Below are 11456 nucleotides of genomic sequence, written 5' to 3'. Positions count from 1 at the left end.
CTTCAATTTTGCCGTGGAATAGTTGTTTAGCGATGTGGAATTAGTTTTATGTTAATCATCCCGTTTCCCATCCCTTGAACTTAAAAAAGAACACGATCTCCTATTTGAAATGTTCTTTCCCTCTTTTTTTTTTTTTTTTTGAAAATAAGATTTATATTACTAGGCCATCATTAATCTGCTAATTCAGGCTCTTCAGAGACTAACTTATGGTGAGTTGCTCATCCAATGACTGAATTTGCTGGATTAATCATGGTTGAACAAAATACAAAGGTACTGTTATTAGAGTTACATAATTCATATGCTTTGACTGTGTCAAAAGCAATTGCAGGAATTAAAAAGCTAGGAGCTTGATCAGTCCAAGAAGTTGTGTTACTTGATTGTCGCCCTTCTTTTGCCAACAAGTCTGCCACCTTGTTTGTGCGTCTATCTACATACTGAAAACCTTTAAAAGAAACTAGATTAACTGATATTTGTTGGACTTCTTCCAAGATTGCTAAACACTGCCAATTCACATCTTTTGTCTTTCCCTGTAGAAACTTTATGATTGCCTGGTTATCCCCTTCTAACTCCAAGTTTTGAACATTATGTCTGATGGCCCATTGCATTGCTCTTAGCAGAGCTACAACTTCAGTCTCTTGAGCTGAGAAGATCCTGCACCATCTGCATTCTGCTGCTCCAAAAGTACCTTATCTGCAAGAAACAATTAGGGCCCCTTTTTGTGAAAATTTCCCCCTAAAAACTTCTCCCTCCCACGGCCCAGAAACTGCCTCTTATAACCTAAAAAAAAAAAGACATGATTTCTCATTTTCTTCTCCCCCGTAATGAAAAACTGAACCGTCCATAACAACTGAACCCTCGTCCTCCTTCTCCTTTCTCCACCTCACTAAATAACTAGGATTTCAGTTCCATTTTCTCGATCGAAGAAGGAAAACAGAAAACTGGGGTATCAGTTTCCAGTTTTCCACTAAAATTGGGGTATTTTGAGTTTGGGTGTGTTGGTTATTTGGTTTAATTTTGAGCCAAGGCTCAACCATTCTTTCGTTTATAAGTTACATCTTAAATTCGGAAGTTTAATTTGATTATTTGATTTGATTTTGTTTTCAGTCTTCATTTTATTTTTAGCAGAAACTTTGTGTTTAAAAAGATTTTTGTAAGGGTTCGTCTCGGGTTATAAAACTAGTGCGTGTAAATTGATCTTTTGTTTCTAGCTGGTACACTTAATTGTATTTAGGGGCCCTTGTATTTACTTTGGTATGACTTTGGAACATTGTTTTTGTTTCACATTCAAGCTTTTAGGTCTTTGAATAACTTGATATTGTTATTTGGTTCTTCAGGGTGAAGGAAAAAAACATAAGAGGAGATCTTTTTTCTAAAGAATTTGGCGGCATTCAGGGCAGACCTGGAGATCACTATCGCGGGTATAATATGGGTGCAGGGTGATATTGCAAATCTATTGAAGGGATTGGTAAGATTTCTTGGTTTTAATATATTTGGTTAAATTCAATTAATCCATGACGGCAAAGTTAGAGATAGTATGTGCTTTCTGGAAACTGTTGATATGATTTGTTTCATACTAGCCAAATAGATTTGAGAAAGGATATTCTTAGACACTTAAAGCTACTTGGCCGAGCAGATATGCAATCTTGTACCATTTTTGGTTGTGGGATGGTCTTAAATTTGTTTTTACCGTGTTGGTTTTAGCAATTTAGGCTTATTGAATAAAGGTAGTTTCCTGAAGAAGGACGACTATCGAATTATGCAATGTAGCTTTTGAAAGTTGTTTTATCAACGGAAAGTGTCCTAGACCAGCACTGGTACTAGATTGGTTTGCAGTAAAATGATATTATATAAGTTCAGAACTTCGGATAGGTGCCATACTGGCCTATTTTGACATCAATTCTATCCTTACAGTTTCTAAAACCACTATCTCAGAAGATTTAATTAGTTAAAAGGAATAAACTCCTATGAATTTGCTTGTCTTACATTTTTCCTTGTTTTGATAATATAAGTGGATGTTCTCTGCTCGGACCTAATCTAACCTGGTTTTGGCATGTAAGTTATCCCCAGTGAAATGTTTATGATTGGGTACACATGTATGTTCTTTGATCTCTAGATATATATATGCAGTTAGTTTTTTTACTTGTGTCGATGTGGACCTCGATTAAGACGTAGATGTATGTTGAGCCTTATTGGTATTTGACTTTTGTATATCTACTTTCCAATTGCTCTGAGTTTTGATAAGCATTCAAATGTTCTTATGATGTTATTCTAAATTAATGTTTTGATGCAGACTAGTTGTGAGGAGTGTTACTCAAGATCACTATGCTTTCAACACTAAGAAATTAGAGTGAGATAGATCTGTATGTTCTTCCGTTTACCTCCGTGTATATATACAAATTTTCAAAATTATAAATCTAATGTCCTGATTTTATTGGCTTCATTTTTTTTTTCTTTGCACAGGCTGTGGTGTAGACTAGCAAAGCTTTTCTTCTTGGATTAAGTGGGCGTGCTCCAAATTAATCGACTCGATTATCTTCACGTATGTTGGCACGCATGGTTGGGGACATTTTCTTTGTAAATTAACTGTTGAGTCAAGTTCGCTAAAGGATGATGCATTTTTCTTAACAAAAGTTGTATTAAATATTTTGATATGTATAATGCGAGTTTAGGTTGTTAATGTAAAGGTGAATCTATATTTTAAATGAAACTAATGTTTAAAACTTATTTGCAATTTAGATTATATTTTAGCTGAACCAGATACCTGCAAAACTAAGATGTTTCCGAAGTGGTACTGATAAGATATATTCGTCGGCATTAGTATGTTTTGGCTGCAAAATATTGCGTAGCAGAAAGACTATAGTTACGGACAAAATTAAATTCTACCGCAAAAACAAATAAAATCCGCGACAAAATATCTCATCGCTGATATATTTATATTTGCGACAACCTATTCTTGGTCGGAAAAATTATGTTTTCAGCCACCGAATTAATATTTGTCGCTGATAAGTACATAGCGACGTAAATAAAATTTATGTCGTTGTTACCATTCAGCGACGCACTATTGGCGACGAGTTAGGCGACAAAACATTTCGTCGGTAAATACAATTGGCGACGAATATTGTATCTTTTGCGACGTCCTTTCGTCGCTGATGACCAATTTTCTTGTAGTACCGTCCAAGTTATTTTCCATATCAATTAGGCTCACAGATTTCTATCTGTTCGATTGCAGATTGTATTAAGAAATTGAGATATAACTCTTTGGTATATTTCTTGATTGAGCTCACTTTATAAGTTGGTGCTCTCAGAATTATATTGGAGTTAGTCCATAAACATTGTCGAACGAATTATTAGGTGTGTTTGTTATACCCCCGCTTTTTCAATTGGTATCAGAGTGGGCAAACACGTTAAAGACCTCATAAGTCTGTGTTTGTAGCAATCTGACTCTATGGACAGAAATGCTATCTCTATAAACGTACCACTAGTTTTCGATGAATCAAATTACTTATGATGTAAAATCGCTATGCATGTCTTTCTCTAAGCGCGTGATTTTCAACTATGGGTTCGTGTTGTTAATGGCTATAATCCTTCAGTGGTTACAGTAAACGATATAACTGTTCCAAAGGATACTGGTGAGTATGAGCCTGTCGAGATTCTTGCTGCAAAGCAAAACTTTGACGGATTGAATGCCATCATCCATGCCCTTACCCCAGATTTTCAGCACCATGTGACTACGTGCACTCGGTCTAAAGATGCTTGGGATATCTTAGAAACCGTATTTGAAGGGAATAACTCTGAAAAGGAAGCTAGGCTTCAAAACCTAAATTTTGATTGAGAAAACCTTCGTATGGCTAAAGAAGATTCATTGGATGAGTTTAATCACAAAGTATCTGAAATTGTTAATGCATCTTTCGCATTGGGTAAGACTAATCCTGAAAAGGACATTGTGATAAAAATTCTAAGGTCTCTGCCAGCTAGATACGATTCTAAGAAACATGTCATTGTTGAAGGAAATGACCTTGATATACTTTCCAGAAATACTCTTGTTGGGAAGTTAAAGATCTTTGATCATGAGCATACATCCAAGTGTGGAAACAATATTTCTTTCAAAGCACAAAAAAACACTAAATTCTTGATAAAAGTAACAGTGTTGGAAACTCTGTGGATGATCCTATTGAGACTGATTCTTCGGATGAGGATCTTGACAATTCAGTCTCTCTGATTACAAGACAGTTTAGAGATCTTCTTTTGAAGAGAAGTAAACTGTTCACAGAGATAAACCCAGATCATCAGTTAAACCTCATGATTGTGCCCCTCCTAAGAACAGGGACACTGTCGACACTGATGATGAAGATATGCCACAGTGCTTCAAGTGTAAAGGTTTTGGTCATTTTTCTAAAGACTGTCCAAATCGTAGAAAATACACTGGTAACAAAGGTCTTGCTGCAACTCTGTCTGATCACTTTGATCCAAATGAAGATGAAAAATCAAGTGTTTCACTCCTTGGCGAAAATATTAATTTTGATAATTGTAGCAATATGTACATCAATCTTGATATTCTTCCTAGAGAAACTTCTTCAACCACTTTGGAGAATAAAATGGATTTCACTATATATACTGAAAATTCTACCTCACATGTTTCAGGTACTTCAATTTTTTTAGCAGCATGCTCGTCTTTGGTACCCGAACCGTCCTCCACATTGACATGTTCCTATTGTACTTTTAAGGGTCGTGAACTCTCAAATTGTTTCAAGTACAAAAATAAAATAAGATATGTCAACAAACTTTAACGGAGAGCAAGTCGATTAGCAAACAAACTTAAACTTGTTCTGAAGTCGAATCCATCTGAGGTATGTAAACTTAACACATCTCTGAAGAAGTTAATTTCTAAAGAAAAAGTTAGACCTCTACAAAAAAGAACTAGGTCTAAACGCTTTATGAAAAAGGAAACTGAGAATTCCATACAAAAATCACATGGTGAACAGATTTTTGTTCACCCCACCACAACCTAATTTTTTGAAATGCATCTTATCTCATGCTCGAATTCAAGGAGACATGAGTCATGCACAATCGGGTTTTTAGGAAAAGAATTTTATCTATTTTTTCTTGTTTGTTTTCTTTTTGTAATTCTGTTGATCTTTTCATGGTATTGAAAAGGTTTACCCTGTTTGATTAGTAAAAGAGGGTTAAAATCGACAATTCTACCTTTTTTTAGGGTTGAGAGTTGTTCGTACGTGAGTCCTACTTACTCTGTGTATAGGTTCCGTAACCCTACATTTCTTTTTCCTTCCCTGAAAACTCTTTTTATCAAAATATTGCTTGTGGAGCTAGTTTTGTGTAGTTCTCTCACAATCCCATAAGTGAATGGAGATTCCAAGCATCATATCTTCTGATGGAAAAGATGTTAATATGATTTTTAAGCCATCAATCATGAAGGAAAAAGGTAAATCTCATTCCTCTGCAACTTTGAAGAGAAAAGGGAAGAATATGAAGAAACCAAGGGCTAACCCCTCAAATCTTTAGAAGTTTTCAGGTGTTCTTGAAGAGTTGAAAGAAACAAGGATGAAGATGCAGCAAATAAATAAAGGCTATTGTTCACTTGAAATTCAGAAGGCCCTGGTTCGGCATCAGTCAAGAAGGTTTGTTGGAATTGACTCCTTTCTTCATGAACCTTATGTTCCAATGTCTGTTAACGACAAGGAGTTCGGGGACGATAAAGAATTTTTCAAGAATCTTAATGTCTAGGAAACTTCTTGTGAGAATTTATTTCTTATGTTTAAGAAGGATAACTAGGGTTTGGAGTAGCAAATATTGTGATTACACATAGCTATTGCCAACAATTTTCATCTTGCAATGTTTTAGATTTATTTATTTAAATTCTAAGATTATTTGGAAGATGATTTTGCAGTATTAATCTTTATTGGTTTTATATATTGCAAAACTATTTTATGAGATATGTGTGTTTACTTCCGTGAACTATGATTATCTCATAGATGTCAAAAGTTAAGTCTATTATGTCTTTATGTAAATCTTGATAAAATATAGAATGAACTTTTGAATATTCCACAGTATTGATCTTTCCATGATCCACTTCTATGTGAAAGTACTGTATGGCTCCTTAAGTTTTGTTATGTTGAGAGTTTCCGATTAAATTAATTTATAAGGTCTTCTTGTGATTAATTTATTCGAGTTTTTTGGATACAAATTCATGTTTCATGTAATTTGTTAATGTCCAAAGAAATCCTTCTTTTCTTGTTAAAAGTAAGGTCGCTCTTGTTGTTCTTTCGGGAATGACATTTTATGGGGGAGAGTTCTTAATTGAACTTGTGCTTAATTGCCAAATCTTTGCGGGGAGTGCGGTTGTGGAATATTGTAGGAGTTATCTTGCATCTTTATAAACTCCTTGATGAATACACTAAGTTTCGACTATGTGAAATCATCGAAACAAAGTTGATATGTTCTCTTTTATTCATGAATTATCTCTTTGAGAATTTCATTATGATCACGCAATTTTCGTACCTTTGCCAATTTATATTGACAAAAAGGGAGAGAATTATTTGGTAGTTCATACTACATACATATGGTTTACGGATCATTATGTAAGGGGGAATGGTTTCATTGTGAGATGGAAGTATTGACTAAGGGGGAGTAATACATATCACCGTAGTATTATTGTCAAAGTTGAGATACAATTGGACTTTGATGTTGTGTAATAATATTATGACAGTGTATAACAATGATTGTTAGAGCATTGCTCGGTCGAACTCGAAGTGTTGCTATCTCAAGCTTGTTTGTCAACTTTAATTGATCAAAATTATAAGTCTTGATTTCTAGTCTACTTATAGCTATGTCTCGGATTAGGATAAAATGTGTAGTTGAGCGCTAGACTTCACGACGTTCATCGATTGAAGACGAAGATCTACTGAGGAGAGCTTGGAGGAACTTCATCAACAAAAGGTATGTGGAGACTAAAACTTATTTATTACTCAAAAGTCTATTTTATTTTATCTCCTAATGATACTAAGTCGTATAGCTATATAGACTTTTATATTATACACATTTGATATTTCGAGCTGAGTTTAACTCGGTTATCTATTTCTCGAAATATGTGTTGGAAGCTTTTTTCTTTAGCTACGTTCATCGTATTCTTGACGAGTTTAGTTGGAAACAATTTATTTGTTGGAAACTAAATAATAAGTCAAAAGATGTTCATGTGAAAATCGCCTTGAAACATCTTACATGATTTGTGTGAGACAATCATTTGATGTCGACTCGGAAAGTTTCGTATTGATTTCAATCACTTGAAAATTACTTATAAGATAATAGTTTGTGAGAGACATCTATTGTCGTCTTCTAAGGATGTTTCAATGATTGAAATGGGAGTTTAGAACAAATTAACCTTTGTCTGGATACAACACAGTATGCATACCAGTATGAAAACTGTTGTGGTATGATTCAGGTCCGGAAACCTTGTTTGCATACCAGTGTGCGAACGGTTTTAACTATTAAAGTTTGGGAACCAAGTTTGCATACCAGTATGCGAACGATTCTACCTGAGTTAAGGTCTTGGACAGAAGTATGCATACCGGTTTGCAAACTGCTGGACAAAACCAAAGTCCAAAAGCTATAGTTTCCAAAACCATTATAGGTTAATGACTTTAAGACTTCATTTGGGATTCGTGAATCCAAACCTAACTATTTTCTCTGTAGTTGCGTGACCTGATCTTACTTGTTCTATCGTATTGAGTATTATCTTCTTTAAGATTAACTCGAGATTTATCTCTGATAGGTAAGATATAAAAACTAATCACAAAGCTATCAGAGATAACTTACCTATCGGAGATAGCTTACCTATCTGAGACGAAGAAATTTTGTGATTACCTTTTATATCTTACCTATCGGAGATAAATCTCGAGTAAATCTTAGAGAAGATAAAACTCAACACGATAGAACAAGTAAGATCATATCACGCAACTGCAAAGAAAATAGTTGGGTCTGGCTTCACGAATCCCAAATGAAGTCTTCAAGTCGTTAACCTATAATGGTTTTGGAAAAACCTAGGTTAAAGGAGAATCGACTCTAGTCGCAACTAGAACACAGGAAAATGCCGGGATTAGATTTTCCAGTTGCTAGAGTTCTCCCTTATATAGTCTTTCAAATCAGGGTTTGCTTTCAATCAAAGCTAAGATAGCTTAGTAACAAAGCATTCAATATTCACCGTTAGATGAACTCCTGATTTAAGATTCAAGCTAAGTCTGCTTAGAAAATAAGCAATCAATCTCCACCGTTATATGGTCTTATCTTGTTACACACAAATGAAATATACTTATATTTAGATATGGGTTACCGTACCTAAATGTGTATATTTATTTTGCTCAGTAACAGTTAACCAGAGTTAGCCATATGAACACTTTTATCTTATCCGTATTCATCTAACACTTCTAGATCAAATATGAAGATCATTCAATCATGATAGATAATCAAATGAATCTAATTGTGTTTCAAATAGAGTTTTTCAATTGTTCACTATCTCATAGAAATATATATGAACAAATTGAATCGCAATCGGTTTGATTCGTAATCGTACAAAGTACTTATACAAGAATCACTTCATGAACATTAAGCCACGGTTTGCAAATATTGCATTCCTTAAATCATAAATGTTTTAGTTCATGAGTATGAGAATCATACATAACCGATTTTAGAACTTCACCACTGTGTTCGCAAACCAGGTATGCAAACAGCAGCTCCGGACCTTGGGCTGTGAAGCCGTTCGCAAACCCGATTCGCAAACAGCCGTCCCAGACCCAACTCAGGTAAACCCCTTCACACACTAGACACGCAAACAAGAGTTCCGGACCTGAATCATCACAATACAGTTCGTATACTAGGTATGCGTACCTTGTTGTATCCAGACATGGGTAATTGTTCTAAACTCTCATTTCAATTATTGAAACATCATTGGAAGACGACAATGGTAATCTTAATCTCACACATGCCATTAGCTTCAAGTAATTTTCAAGTGATCGAATGATCAATACGAAACTTCCCAAGCTAACATCAAATGATTGTCTCACACAAATCATGTAAGATGTTCAAGGTAATTTTCACATGATCATCTTTTGACTTAATATTTAGTTTCCAACAAATAAGTTGTTTCCAACTAAACTCGTTAAGAATACGATGAACATAGCTAAAAAAAAAACTTCCAACACGTATTTCGAGAAATAGATAAGCGATATAAACTCGACTCGGAATATCAAATATGTGTAATTTAAAAGTCTATATAGCTATACGACATAGTCTCATTAGAATATAGAACATAATAGACTTCTGAGTGATAGATAAGTTTTAGTCTCCACATACCTTTTGTTGATGAAGTTCCTCCAAGATCCTCAGTAGATATTCTTCTTCAATTGGTGAACGCCGTGAAGTCTATAGCTCAAGTACACATTCTATCCTAATCCGCGACATAGCTATAAGTAGACTAGAAATCAAATATATAGGTTTGATCAACTAAACTTGACAAACAAGCTTGAGATAGCAACGCTTGCAAGTTCGACCGAGCAGTGCTCTAACAATTGCAATTATAAACCGCAAATGCAGAAAAACCTCAAAACATAGTCCAGATTGAACACCAAACTGTATTAAACCGTTACAGACACTAGCATACTAACAATTAACTTCGGACCAGAATGTGGTTGAGATCGCATTAAACCCTCATAGCTATTCAGTTATAGTTGTACTCCTTATGCCTTTTGAATCCCAGCAGGAATCCGCGCAATTGATTCCCTTAGCTGACGTCATTTACAACCTAAGAGTTTCTTCAACTCAATTGAAGACTTTAAACCAATCTGCATCCTACAGATAAACCTATATATGTGATTTCCATTTTGATCGTAGATCAATGTGAGACTGGAAATTGATATCATAGACAAAGTCTAACTAACCTCAAAATCTGGAATTATGCTTCCCAAAGAGCATCCTAGATTATTATTTATCTCACAAGTATCAAATATGTGGAATCACAAAGTCTGAGACGAAGAGAAATTTGCGATTTCTATCTATCTTGTTTGAGTGAGCATCTCAACAATCAAACAAGATCAGGATACACAAACTATCAAGATAAAAGATAGTTGGACCTCGCTTCACGAATCCCTAGGTGAAGTTTTTTTTAGTTATTAAACCCTGAAAGGGTTTTAGGAAGAGGACGACTCTAGTTTACAACTAGGACACACAAAGACAATGCCAGGGATTCAAATATCCCAGTTTCTTGAGGTTCCCCTTATATATACTTTCAAAGTATATGCTTTGGGTTTAAGCTAAGATAGGTTTGAAACCAAGAAAACAATAGTCACCGTTAGATGAATCTTTGAAATGAAATTAACATAACAAGATATACACTCTGGTTAGGATGAACCGTAAACGGACCGTGTTTAAAGACATTGTTCATGGACGGTTAGCCGAAACTAGCCAATTGAACCATAAGCTTAGTCATTTTTCATTAACACTTTAGACTTTTAAGCTTGAATCACAGGCATAGGTTATAATGTGATCAATCATGTCTATATAGTTTATTCAAATGTTAATTATCTCACAAAAATAATTTTTTGTGCATATGAAAATATTTGACAGGGCAAGTACGTACCAGGTACGTGCACTCTAGCTTGTTCGTGACTATTTTTGTCATGGTACATGTACCGAGTAAGTATACCCTTAAGACAAAAATAAGTTCTGGATCTTACAAAAAATTTCCAGTTTGCGTACCGGGTATGGATACCACGCCGGTTCCAAAACCAACAGTTCTTTCCCGGTATGCATACCAATCCAGGTTCACGAGTTCGGAGACTTTTTGTGGTATGGATACCGGGTATGCGTACCACTAAATCACTGTCGACATATAACTATGCTGGTACGTGTACTGGGTACATATACTACAGCTCCGGACCTATAACAGTTTTCCCAGTTTGTAAAACTGGTATAGATACTATCCTGTATCCAATGAGATCATTGACTTTGTGTTTCAGCAGATTGACCTCAAAAGGCTGAAATCCTACATGCTTTAAAATTTCAGTACTTTCTTTGGTTACTTCCCGTTCTACTTCTGAGTCAGAATCATCAGTAAGATAATAGGATAATACTTATCAATATTCAACTGTTTTATGGGAACGAAGTGTTCATCTATATGAGAGTTTGAAGATTCAGACTCTTTTACAGAATCCATAACAACAGTTTCTTTCAAGATGATGGGACGTTTATCAGAGATTTCGTCTCTGTCCATATAGTCAGATTGCTTCAAACACAAACTTATTAGGTCTTAAATGTGTTTGCTTGCTCTGATACCAACTGAAAATGCAGGGGTACAAAAGTACACCACCAATTTTTTCTTAGGCAACCTGTATGGACTAAACTCGAATAGAATTTCGAGAGTTCAACTTAATGAATCTCAATCAAGGAAT

General features: G+C 35.0%; 1 long non-coding RNA gene across 2 annotated transcripts; it reads left to right on the top strand.

The window, feature by feature from the left end:
• Positions 1 to 799: 799 nt before the first annotated feature.
• Positions 800 to 2712, top strand: LOC113286410. 2 transcript variants are annotated; one of them, XR_003329275.1, is made up of 4 exons: positions 800 to 975; positions 1335 to 1465; positions 2291 to 2360; positions 2461 to 2712. It is a non-coding gene; the product is annotated as an uncharacterized LOC113286410 (long non-coding RNA). The 2 variants fall into 2 exon arrangements; XR_003329274.1 differs by having other exon boundaries at positions 800 to 990.
• Positions 2713 to 11456: the final 8744 nt, after the last annotated feature.

This window comes from Papaver somniferum, chromosome 6 (genome assembly GCF_003573695.1).
Source record: "Papaver somniferum cultivar HN1 chromosome 6, ASM357369v1, whole genome shotgun sequence".
NCBI lineage: Eukaryota > Viridiplantae > Streptophyta > Magnoliopsida > Ranunculales > Papaveraceae > Papaver > Papaver somniferum.
Note: the sequence above shows the minus strand (reverse complement) of the source record. Positions and strands in the feature narration are given on the sequence as shown.